The sequence below is a fragment of the Marmota flaviventris genome, chromosome 7, assembly GCF_047511675.1.
Source record: "Marmota flaviventris isolate mMarFla1 chromosome 7, mMarFla1.hap1, whole genome shotgun sequence".
In the NCBI taxonomy this organism is placed as follows: domain Eukaryota; kingdom Metazoa; phylum Chordata; class Mammalia; order Rodentia; family Sciuridae; genus Marmota; species Marmota flaviventris.
The window spans coordinates 19,440,385-19,453,292 of NC_092504.1; the positions used below are offsets into that span (position 1 = coordinate 19,440,385).

At 44.5% G+C, this 12,908-nt stretch overlaps 1 pseudogene; it reads right to left on the reverse strand.

Moving 5' to 3' along the window:
• Positions 1–9,821: 9,821 nt before the first annotated feature.
• LOC114100897 (U2 spliceosomal RNA) lies at positions 9,822–9,973 on the reverse strand (annotated as a pseudogene).
• Between the last annotated feature and the right edge of the window lie 2,935 nt (positions 9,974–12,908).

The following is a 12,908-nucleotide window of genomic DNA, read 5'->3' on the forward strand; positions in this document are numbered from 1 at the left end:
TATCACTGTGATGGTAAAATAACATATATGTCCAAAAGATGTCACAGTAAAATGGACCATGGAGACAACTGAACAGTCCCCAAGAGGTAAGGATCCGGATCCCTAGCCTTCTCTAAATTGGTCAACCTCTTTCAAGAAAGAGAATGACAGAAAGAAAGAAAGAAAAAAAGGACTGAGAGACTGAATATATAAGCCTAGAAATTAGGAAAATGGAAAATGGCTTAGTCCCTTATGAGCTGCTATAACAATATATCACAAAATGGCTTAAAACAAGAGCAACTCATTGCTCACAGTTCTGGATGCTGAGAAGTCCAAGATCAAGGTCCTGGCACGTCCAGTGCCTGCTGAGGGCCTGCTCTGTGGTTCATAGATGGGTGGCCTGCTCTGGCTGTACCCTCATGTGGCAGAAAGGGTGATGGATCTCTCTGGAGGTCGCTTCTCAAGGGCAGAAAGCCCTTCTGAAAGCTGTGCTCTCAGGATCTCCCAAAAGACACACCCCCAACACCAGGACCTTGAGAGGCAAGATTTCAACTTATTGGGGGGGGGGGGGGTTTAGAGGGACACAAACATTCAGTTTATAGAAGAAAACAGAAGATGAGCAAAACCAGAAGTGGATTCTGTGAAAAGACTAAGAGGAAGGAGCGAGGGGGGGCCCTGTCCCAGAGGCCATGGAAACTGCAGGACTGGGGAGGCCCAGCAGAGGGTGTACCAAGAGGAAAGGGGCCAGATTTTCAATAGGGATTTTGAGCTGGGGCACTGAGCACTCCCAAGGAAACCTCATCCTCCTTCTCCCCCTGAGATACTTGGTAAAGTCTCCTTTCTTATTAGTCCACTTGTGGGGTTGGATCTACTTAGAAGATGCCTTGAGACACTAAACCCTGCTGTAAGGATGGGTGTAGAATGAAATCAGGTGGCTCAGAAGTACCTGGTCCCCACTGATTCACACCGCTAAGGACTAACACTGAGCCAGCCGCATTCTGAGGACTTTACCGGCAGCAGCTCATCCAGCCCTCCCAGCAACTCAGTGAAACCCGAGCCACATCTGCACCCCATTTTACAACCGAAGAAGCCAAGCCGCAGAGACGCCAGATGGACTTGCACCATTAGACCAGAGAACAAGTCAGGGTTTGAGCCAGGCTGCCTGGCTCTGGAGACTGTGTCCTTAACCACCACAGTACTGTCAGAGCCCAGAGGCATCCATGGTCCAGGCTGTAGGCAGGTAACTGTGCAGCCTCAGGGTTCTATCCACTGGAATGTGGATGGACTAACAAGACATGACCAGAGGGGAGAGAGGATAGGTTGTCAAGATTCATAAGGCCGTTAGCCTCCGTGGCCAGAAAAGCCCCCTCCGCCATATTGGTGCAGGATCCCATGACACTGAGCCCCAGCATCACTGGAAAAAAACACTCAGCATCAGTGACCCCTCCACTTCCCCACCACTCACATCCCACCCACACCTCTCTCCAACTCTTCCTCGCCTAGTCCATGCTGGGCAGCCTCAGTAGCTGCTGTCCTCCGATTTCCTCCTCTCCCCTTTGTCCCAGTCCAGTCCCCACTCAGTCATGGCAATTACTCCAAGTGGGCAGCCCATCCCTCCCCTTGAACCCTTTCCTGTCACACTGAGCACATAATCCCAAGTTCTTACCTCGCCCTACCAGGTCCTAAAGGTCTGGTCCACGGACCCTGAGTCCGCTCCTCCCTCTGGCCAGGGGGACTCCTTGTAGATCCTGAAATGCAGACGCTTTCCTTTCCTCACTCGGCACCTTCCCACGTGCTGTACCTGCTCTCCTCTGTTTTCCCCTTCTTCATTCTACACGGCAGCCTCCTACTTTCCACTCGACATAAATGTTGCCGCCTTTGGGAAGCCTTCCCTGACTACTTAAGTAGGAACCTGGTTTGGAGAAATTGGTTGCTTGTGTAATGTCTGCCTTGGAAGCTTCTGGAAACATGGACTATTTATTCACCAACTCTTCTGAGCACTTAGCACAGTGCCTGGAAAGGATTCACAAATATTTTAGAATGAATGAGCAAGAATGGGTCCCAAAGGTGGCCTATCATTTAATGGTTGCTGAATGAACCCCGGTGTAGAGAGAGGAAAGCAAGCAGGGACCAGGCACAAATAGGGGACAACTTGTGTCCTGAGGGCATTTTAAACTGAGGAGGTGTTTTCCAATGGCACATGCAAATAGACAAGCGATGGCCACACTGCTTTACCATTCCGTTCAGGAGCGTTTTAAAATGTTTGCGGGAGGGGACCTGGTGATTCTCTTAAGAGGCGTGGTAGGATCCGTCAGTTGCCAACTTCGCTAATGAGGCCTCTTAAAAATTTGAAGCAAATCCACGTCCACACCAAGGCCAAGCTCCAAGGAACAGTTGGAAGGGAGAGGAGGAGTGGAAGAATGGGCGGCTGGGCTGCCGGGAGAAGCCTCCTGTGATTCCAGGAAGAAAACAAAGTGGAGCCATTACATTTTGCTGAGACTGAGAAAAATTCGTAAAGCAAGGTCTTGCCTTCATCTTCCCTATTTCTGTTGGAAAGGGATGGAAAAAAGCAGAAGTGGATGTAACAGAGGCCATTTCAGACCTTCCCTGGGATCAGTGAAGCAGTCCTCTCTCCAGAGGGAAGAGAGTTAGCAGAGAAAGCTTCCCCTGAGCACTAAGACTGCAGAGATGGGTCCTGTTCCCTATAAAAGCAGGAGCCAGAGAAAAGCTGCAGGAGACCTGTCAGGAGCCTGTGAACAGCCCCGGAGCCTGGGGCTTGCTGACACTTGAAACAGAGTGAGGGAGAGTTTCGGAGCCTGCGACTTCAGGTGGCGAGGCAGTGATGAAGAGCAGGGTACGGTGGCCAAGGACGGCTGGGGAGTGTGTCTCTGCAATCAGGCAGATGGAGTTCAGTGCCACTCCCCTCCTCACAAATATGTGTGCAAATCACCCAAGGCCTCTAGTTCACTCTTCTGTGGAAGGGGGTGATGACAACAGGGAAGGGGACAGCCATGTCCCCGGGACAGTGACTGTGCTGCTTGATATTAGGTGCGTGGAAAAGCAGACCCCTCCCTGGATCTTCCCTCCAGGGCCTGGAAACCAACAAATACATTCTCGAGGCTCACTCTTACCTAGTGTCTCAGAAGCCGGTTAAGTTTGGCCAATCAGACTGTACGGTCAGTTTCCCATATCTGCAAAGATGAACCAAAAGTATTCAGAATAGAAATTGTGTCTGTGTGAGCATGTACTGACTTCTCCTTGTCATTATTCCCTAAAGAGTCCAATATAGCAGCTGTTTAGATAGAATTGATGTTGTGTTGGGTATCATAAGTCACCCAGAGATGATCTAAAGTGGAAGGAGGATGTGTGGGGGTTTTATTCAAATATGCCATTTTACATAAGGCAACAGGCACCAAGGACTTTGGTATCCACAAGGGTCCTGGATCCAGTGCTTTTGGGGACAACTGTATCACCTGAGCCTGGGAGGCAGCTCCAGCAGAGGACAGTCCATTCAACCTTTTCTTGTCGTTGGCAAACAAGGTAGTAGACACATAGGCTTTGGGCCTTTGGGCGAATGTTCTACAGCCTTCTGAGTGTCCACAGGCAGTGTGAGTTGGCAGTGTGGCTTCCTGACAACCCGGTCTCAGCAGAGGGCTCTTGAAACCAGCAGCCCTAGAGGTGGCCTCCAAGGTAGAGCTCCCCAGGGAGGTGTTCCTATAGTGCCCTAGGAGTCTTTCTAGCCACCCGGCCTAGAGCCCACAGCACAAGACCTTCCGACAACTTTTTAAATTCCCCATCCCCTGCATTAGAGTTCAAAGTTCAAGTATCTAAGATTGTGCCTGTTTCCTGCACTCAATCCTGACCCTTCCACTGAGTGTGTGCACTGCTCCTACTCACAGTCTCAACTGAGGACCATATTTTTCATACGTGAAAATATTTTTTTTAGAAAAGGAATCATTCACCACACTTGGTTGTGTTATTATTTTCCCTGCATTATTGACGTCAAGAGAAAGACTGACCAGCCACCCCATGTGTAGGTAACTAAGCTGAAGTCATTGACCTCTCCTGAGACCAGGCTGCCCACACTACAACAGCAATGCCAGGAAGGGAAGAACAGATGCCACAATCCCAAACCAATAAAGTGAAGCCCAATATTGATGTTTTTATGGAATATCCAGAATGGAAAGTTGAGGGAGAAGAATTTTTCCAGCAACATCCAAGAGAGTTGGAGCCTTGGTGACTCACCATGAGTCTCTTGTTGGCTTGGCAGAGTAAGCCTTTCATCAAGAGTGACTCACAGGACTCATTGGGGACCGTGTTCCTTAAAAATAACAGCTCCCTGTGCAACGGTCTCAAATCCCTTTTGGAAGGAGCAGGAAGTAACCTCACCCTGCAACCTTCTCATCTTCCCTCAGTTTCCCTATTGATTAAAGATGGTTGTGGCCATCCGACAATTGTGCTGATGTGGGAGTCCCTTCTCTATCTCCACAGAGCCTAAGTATCTCGTGACATGGGTTATAATGGTTCAGTTCAACAAAGACTGTTGATCTCTAAGAGAACTGAGAATAATTTGTGAATCTATAGATCTAAGTCCAAAATCTGAAGCTGAGAAGAGAAACTCATTAACCTTGATGTCTTCTACCCCCAGAGCCTGACACTTACAGTCTAACAAGTGCACGATCACATCCATCCTGGTCACTTCTTAATATCTGCATGTGGCTTATTCATGAGCACTACTTTCCATTCTATTAGGAGATGAGTGGAAAAGGACAGGATCCTGAGTTTAAGAGACAGGAGTTAAAATCCTGGCTCTGAGGCTTCCTAGCTCTGTGATCTTGGTCAAGTAACTTTAGTTCTCTTGTGCTTTAGTTTCCTATTCTGTAAAAAGGAATCACTAAGACTGCCTATATTTTTATGGGATTTAAAATATATAAAGTAATTGGTATAAATAAGTAATAGCAATTGATATTTGTTGCATGATAGAGGAATGCAAAAATGAACACAGCCCTTTAGAAATATCTGATGGAACAGAGGATGCATGCTACACACCAGTAACTATAATTGTTTGAATTAAATGTGTTTTGTAACTAACAACCTCATCCAATTTAGATATCAAGCTTACAAAGGAGCTAGTTATTGAAAATGAACTGGGGCTGTATCCAAAGATAAATACAAAGAAGATTCCAATAAGAAAGAAGTGAAAGAGCAATCCTGTGGGGTAAAAATAAGCCAACAAGGCCTTTCTGGGATTGGCCTTAAAGGTCAACTTGAACTTGAATAGTCCAATTTCAAAAGCAATCACAAATGCTTCCCCTCCCAGTGTCCACACCTTTGGGCAATTCTGTTCCACCCTGGAGTGGATGCTGCCAGTCACTTGGATCAATGGGATAGAAGGTAGTAGATGTGATTTAGATGTGTGCAGCTTGCCTCCTTCAGTGCTGCACCAGCAATGAGCACAACCAAATGTGTAGGAAGGAGTTTTCACCTTGGGCTCACCCTAATGTATTTCTGCCACCATAGGTACAAACCCGCTCTGGGAAGTTGGAGGATGGGAAATGTGTGACTCAGTCCCCTGCAATGTTCCAGTCAATGCCAGCACCACCTGAGGAACAGCTCTCCAGCTCCTCACAGATGGCCAGATGCACAGGTAAGCCCTGTAAAGATTGGTAATGTGGCCCAGTGGAACCCAGTCCAGGACTATGACCAAAATAAATGGTGGTGGTTTTAAACCATTGCACTTTAGAGTGGCCTGTGAAAGACTCCAAAGCTTGTTGATAATGGGGTCATTGGAAGGTAGGGGCATGTGAGTCACATGAGCAACCTGTCCAAGTGGGGGTATACTTAGAGAATTGTACATTCGTCAGAAATATAAGATTAATCAAAACAATTGTTAGCATAAATTTGCTTCAAAATAATAGATCGATGAGTGATTATTGAGAGCAAAGGGTAGTAATTTCCGATCTCATACAGGCTTGACACTAGAGATGTCTGGGGACCAGGGTCATCAGTATCACCTGAAGCTTTCAGGAATATGGAAGTCATGCCCCACTCCATTCAGATCTAAGGCTCCTGATAAGAATTCCAACATCAGGCTCTTCTTCAACACTATTAAAGCTTTGAGCAGCAATATCCCATCTCCCCAATAGAAGCAGAATCCACGTGGCCCACTCACCTTACCTCATCCTCATATTTTGATCAGATTTCCTTACTTCTTTAGTTGCTTCAATATCCCTTCCCCTCTACCTGTTCCCTACCAGAGACAAACAAACAAAACAGTCATCTTCATCCTTTGAAGTTTCATTATAAAAAACAAAAGCTCTGTGTGTGTGTGTGTGTGTGTGTGTGTCTGTCTGTCTGTCTGTCTATGTATTTTCTTAGGCACTTTGAGTGAGGCCCAATAAATACAAGTGTTTTGCCCATGCAGGTTTTGAACCAATTAAGAAATAAGATACATAGAGCCCAAGATATCATCTTTATCACTGATAAAGTCTACATTAGAGATGTTGCCAAATGAGCTCCCCTTGCGGTGTCTAGAACTGGCCAGACACACCTGTGATCAGGGCTGACCCAGGGCAGTCTCCCCCTCCCACTGGCAGGGCAGCTGCCTTCTCTAAAGAAAGGAAGCAGAAAGGCCTGGCTGTGTGGAGAGATGGAAGCAGATGAGGGGCTGGCAGGAGCTGGGAGAGTTGCTGCTACAGGAGAGGAGGAGAGGACAGGATGGACGAAGGCTTGGGGGGCGGGGGGGCTGGTTCACAAAACTTGACCATCACAGTTGTTCAGAAGTAGCTTAAGAACCAAATGCTTATATATATATATATATATATATATATATATATATATATATATATATATTTGTTGTAGTTGGACATTTATTTATTTATTTTTAAGTGGTGCTGAGTGAACCCAGTGCCTCGCACGTGCTAGACAAGTGCTCTACTGCTGAGCCACAACCCTAGCCCCAAGAACCAAATTCTTTAGCAATGTTCTTTAGTGATGTCTGACAAATGGTATTATCTTTGGTTAAAATGAAAACATGCATATTTTAATTTATGATTATTTTGAAAATGAGATTAGAGTTGAGATTCATAATTAAGGATAATTGCTACAGCTTAAAAGTCCCCATTTAAAAAAAAAAAAACTCTTTGAAATTGAATCCTTGCTGTGAGCTATTAAGAGGTGGGACCAAGTGGGACCTCTAAGAAGTGATTATGTGAATTCTGAGGTCATGAATGGATTAATCCATTTCAGGATAAATGGGTTATCTTGAGAGTAGATCTCTTGTGGAACTAATTTGTCTACCTCCTCCAGACAGTGCAGTGAATCCCCCAAAGCAAGAAGATATATGGCCCCAAGACCTTGAACCTCCCAGCCTCCAGAACCATGATCTGAAATCAACCTTTCTCATTTATAAAGTACCCCAGTCTTGGGTATTGTGCTATACTAACAGGAAATGGACTGAGCCAATAACAAAGAACATGTTCAAAAGTTCATGAACAGAAACAATGAGTGCCACCCCCCACACCAGCCCCCACAAAATGCTTGCCAGACAGAAAATGTTTCTTGGACTCTTCTGTGAGTAAAAAAATAAACTTCTATTATGTTTCAGCCATTATACAAATATTTCTCTTATGATACAGAACAGATAATGCTGAAAACCACACACTCAGCAAAATTATACATTAAAAAGAATGCATTTAGGAATTTTAGGATTATAGTCAAACCACTAAAAATTTATGCAACTTTGTAACTCGAGTGCTAACAAAAACAGTAATTGGTATCTTGAGAGACAACTTGGACAATCTAAGCAGGAAGCTCAGCATGATTGGAGGTTGCCTCAAGGCTAGTAAAACACTATTAAAAATGATTTTGTGAAATTGAAGAGACAGAATAGATTAGTCACTGCTAGAGCCAGGAGTGGGGATGACAGGGGCTGGGCACAGCTACGAAGGGTCCCTGTAGTAATAGACCAGAGCTGCAGCTTAGTTTTGTGGTCATACTAATGTACACATGTAATAAAATCACAAGGAATAACACACACACACACACACACACACACACCCGCAGTGCCTGTAAAATAGGTGAAATCTGGATAAGCCCTGTGGATTGTTCCAATGACAACTGTCAATTTCCTGGTTTTGATGTTGTACTATAGTTGTGACAGATGTTACCATTGAGGAATCTGGGTTGCGGGGTGTAAGGGACCTCTGTATACACAATTTTTTGTGTTTTTGATTTTTTTTGCAATTTCCTGCACATCTATAATTATTTCAAAATCACAAGTTTAAAAAAAAAAAGATTTAAGCAGAAATGCTGTCTGTGGTTGGAGGAATGATACAGATGTAAATGGAGCTCTGGGCCATTGGGACGGCATCTCAGCAGCCAGAGATATAGACTGCCCTGAGCAGCCCTGGGAATCCACCTGTCTAGGAAGAAGGCTCCAGGTAGTGCCCTCGTTTTCATTTTATTAATATAAAGCAGAAAATGTTCTTGCCTGTCTATCAGCTGAGCTGAGGGCTTTTTTTTTTCCTTTCTGTTGAAGGTTATACAGAATTCTTCTCCCACTATTCAAACTCCTCTTCTTTCAATGTATGTTAACATTTTGAACTTGATTTGTCTTCTTTGTTCAGGATCTACCTCGTCATTTAGGATGGTATCACTCAATTGCCAAGTGGGACATTTTCCAAATATGACCCATAATATATTTAAGGTTGGAGGTTTTTCTGGGAAGATTTGAATCATAGGAATGTGCCTCCCCTTTGTGGAGATACTCAGGTATGTTTCTGGGAATGAGCTTCTGCAGATGGTTGATGACCCCTTGTGGAAATGAAGACACAAAGCTCTACAAAGGCGTGGATGGTGACTGCAGAAGCCCTCGATTCAGAGATTTTAATACCAGCGCATAGGAATCCTAAGGCTCATTTGTTTGAAATGCAGATTGCAGACTGGAGAAGTGGCTTCATGGTAGAGCATTTGTCCAGCATGTGTGAGGTCCCCAGCAGAACACACACACACACACACACACGGAGATTATCTAATCTGTTCCCAGAATTTCTGAATCTGTTGGTCTGGGGATGAGATCCAGGAATCTGTGGTGTAGGGTGCACAGGTTCAGGGGGTCCAGGGGGTACAGATGCTGCCTCTCTGAAGGCTGCTCCTTAAAAAGCACACACTGAAGTCCAGAGCAAGGAGACGCCCTGCCCACTCACTTTTAGGTATTTAGCTGACTTCCTGCTGAAACAGTGCAATTTGGCCTAACAGTGAGCTGTGGAAGAGATGAGTTGAGCGATGCTTCAAAGACATGCTGAGCAAACTGAAAAGCAAGGGAAAGCACCGTGACATGGCTTCCAAAAGCTGGGGATTGACAGCCGCTGACGGTTGTGCTGGTACCCGTGTCACCTTTGAATACAAAGAACGGAGGGTATTTTGACTTATTTCAGCAGGGATAAAACGTGAGGGAGGAAAAAATTCCCCTGACTAACTTCCTCCTCGGAAGCATCAATGTAGAATAGTAATGCCTTAGACTCATGTATCAGCTTCCCAATCACCAACTTATCACAAGAGAGAGTGTTGAAATCATCTGCTCCTAGGCAAATGGCGCACTTCTTGAAATTCTGTGAATGTTGGAAAATGTACATTTGAAAACTACACTCCAAGTTCTTTAGGGCTTAGAAACATTTCTTTCTCAGGTTGTTAAGAGAAGTCCAGTTGAACAAGTGAACACAGACAAAGGCAGAGGATGAAGACATCAAGGAAAATCCCATGCCCATGTGACATGGTGTGGCATTCAAATGTTTTATTTATTTTTTTAACACATAAAAAACTGTGCCTATGCAAAGCTTATTATATATTAGATGCATAAAAACATTGTGTAATGTTCAAAGCAGGGTCAGCATTTCTGTCTTCTCAAAAATATTGTCCTTGGATAGAGGACATATTAGACATTAAACTTAAAGGTATACTGCACTTGATCTTAGCCAAAAGATTGAGAAGCTATTGCATTTGAATTTATAAAAATCATGAGGCCTGGGGTTTGACGACACTGTCCCAAATTCTCCCTGGAGGAGGACATCTGTCTTCTTACACTTTGGAAACACCAATGTCTACTCAGCTCATTTTTAGAATTTGAATTTGGAACTTTCTTGGCTTCTGTAAGACCATAGTTCATTGTTTTTGTATATTCGACATTGAGTGCATTATCCAACATGTGAAAGATATTCAGTAATATCAAAAGAATGGTCTCTTCTAGAATGCACGAACCAAGGGGAACCTGGAATGGAGGGGAAAGAGGGAAAGAAAAGTGTGTCTCCAGGTCCCTTTCTTTTTCTTGGCTTGTAATTCCAAGTACCTCATAATTTGTTCAAATCTAAAGAGCTAGCCAGACAGGAAGAGGCAGAGAAAACTGCAGAGAGCAAGAACCAACAGGTATTCCCCCAAAAGTCTGGCAATCTTCAACAAATAATGCCAGGGCAGGCAACTCTAAATAAGCATTTGAATCAAACAGAATGTAACCAGGTGCAGTGGTGCACGCCTGTAATCCCAGCAGCTCAGGAGGCTGAGGCAGGAGGATCACAAGTTCAAAGCCAGCCTCAGTAACTTAGCAAGGCCCTAAGCAACTTAGTGAAAACAGCCACATAAATAAAAAGGGCTGTGGATGTGGCTCAGTGGTTAAGCACCCCGGGTTCAATACCCGGTACCAAAAAAAAAAAAAAAATAGAATTTAAAGGTAAGAATAACAATACCAATAACTGCTGTACCATCTTTATTTGAATTATTCCATTTAGACCATACAACAATCCTGTGTGTGGAATTATTGTCTGTAAGGGACTTTGTTCACGCTATTCATCACTACATCCCTGCTACCTAGTGATTGTCCTAATAATAGTGTTTCAATAAACAAGGAATGATCGAATGAATCCTCCCCTTCACAGGTAAAGAAACTGAGGCACAGAGTGGAAAAGGAGCCGTATCTGAATAGCCAGATGTGTCAACAGGTGCAACACACACCAGTGGGTCATCTGTGCAACTGCAGGTTTCTGCATTCAGTGTTCTCTCCCCACACTGCCAACTGTGAATCTGAGCCACCAGTAGGTGGCGTCTCCATTTAATATTAATATTAATGCTCCCCACACTGTAGCTCCTTCCAAACTGAGTAAGACTGTTTTCAAGCACTTTAAAACAGTAATTTATAATTAAGGTAAAATGTCCATGAAACTTGGAATTGTACCCCAGTGGCTTTTTACAAATGTATTTAAAATGACTATTGGCTGTGGGTAGAGGGGTGAATCGTGCCCTCCCACTTCCAAGCTGTCCACATGGTAATCCCCAGAGGCTGTGAATGTGACCTTCTTTGGAAAAACAGTCTTTGCAGGTATAATTAAGCTAAGCAGCCCAAGATGAGGTCATTCGGGATTAGCCGGATAATTACCTAAATCCATGTGTTTTTGAAAGAGCAGAAGAGAAGGTCCTGCAATGTCAGAGCCCGAGACTGGAGTGAAGCAGTCACAAGCCAAGGGATGCCTGGAGCCCCAGAATCTGGAAGAGGCCAGGAAGGTTCTCCCCCAGAGCTTCCGGGGGAGTGCAGCTTGCCAACACTTGGACTGTGGGCTTATGCTTCCAGAACTGTGGGAGAAGTTCGTTTTCTTTAGGGCTCCCCAGGGTCATTTGTTACAGTAGCCCTAGGAAACTGATGCACAGTCCACAAAGTTCAAATAAATAAAACTGAATTAAAAGCAAAGCAAGATTGCTTAATAAAGCCATGAAGTTTCAAACTCAGGTATTTAACCAAAATGTTCAATCTACTAAAACATAGCTCTTCCATCCATAGATCAATCGAACATGAATGCTCATATCATTTGAGAGAAGTACACTGGAGACGTGTGTTTTGATTTCCCCAGAGATACTGAACCTTGTCTCTTTCCTAAGATCGTACCACTCCCATACATCATTCAGGAACAATGAGGTATTCAATTGTCCATGAAAATTTTTCCAAGTGCAGCATTAGAAGCAAAGCAGAGATTACATGGAGATAAATGCACGTTACAGTTGTCCCTGAATAAGCCTTCTTGTCTTACTTATTATGACCTTGCACAGGCATTCATTCAAATACAGGTGGCAAACCCTGCATCTAGTGGGTGCCAGGTGCTCTAGTAGATGTTGAACAATGACACATCAGATATAGTCCTTGCATTTTGGTTGAGACTATCAAAGTCAATGAAAAGAGACGTACAAAACAGGTACGGTGCGTGTGATGGGTGAACAAGCTCATGGGTGGTGGAGGCCCAAATAAGAGGTGCCCCTCACTCAGGGCAAGGAGGAAGAAATAAGGGGATGAATATTGAAAGCACAGTCAGGAGGTTAGGGGCTTGGTCACATTGTACGGGCGGAACATAGAGATCTGACAACCAACCAAAGGACTAGGAGTCCAGATTAGAAGATTATACTATGCAAAGGCTGGAGAAGCAAACGGGACCATGATGGTGAAGAATTTTGGTAAGGAAGAGGTCTGAATTTATCCTTAAAAAAACAGGGAGCTGGGGCTTGGGTTTTAGCTCAGTGGTAGACTGCTTGCCTAGCATTTGTGAGGCACTGGGTTTGATCTTCAGCACCACATAAAAATAAATAAAATAAAACAAAGGTATTGTGTCCATCCACAACTAACTTTTTTTTAGAGGAGCTATTAAAGGACTTCACATCAATCATTGTGTGAGAGGACCGTGTTGTTTTGAAGGATGGTGAATCTGTTGGTGTGTGATGCTGGATGAGAATGGGCAGGAAGCACTGGGGTGTGGCTCAGTGGTGGAGCACTTGAGTAGTGTGCACAAGGCCAGTGAACCAGGTAGGAAGCTGTCACTGCCAGCCACCCAGATCTTAGGAAAGGAGACCTCGGAAACAAGCATGAAGAGCTGGAGGAATTCCAGAGAGCGGGATTC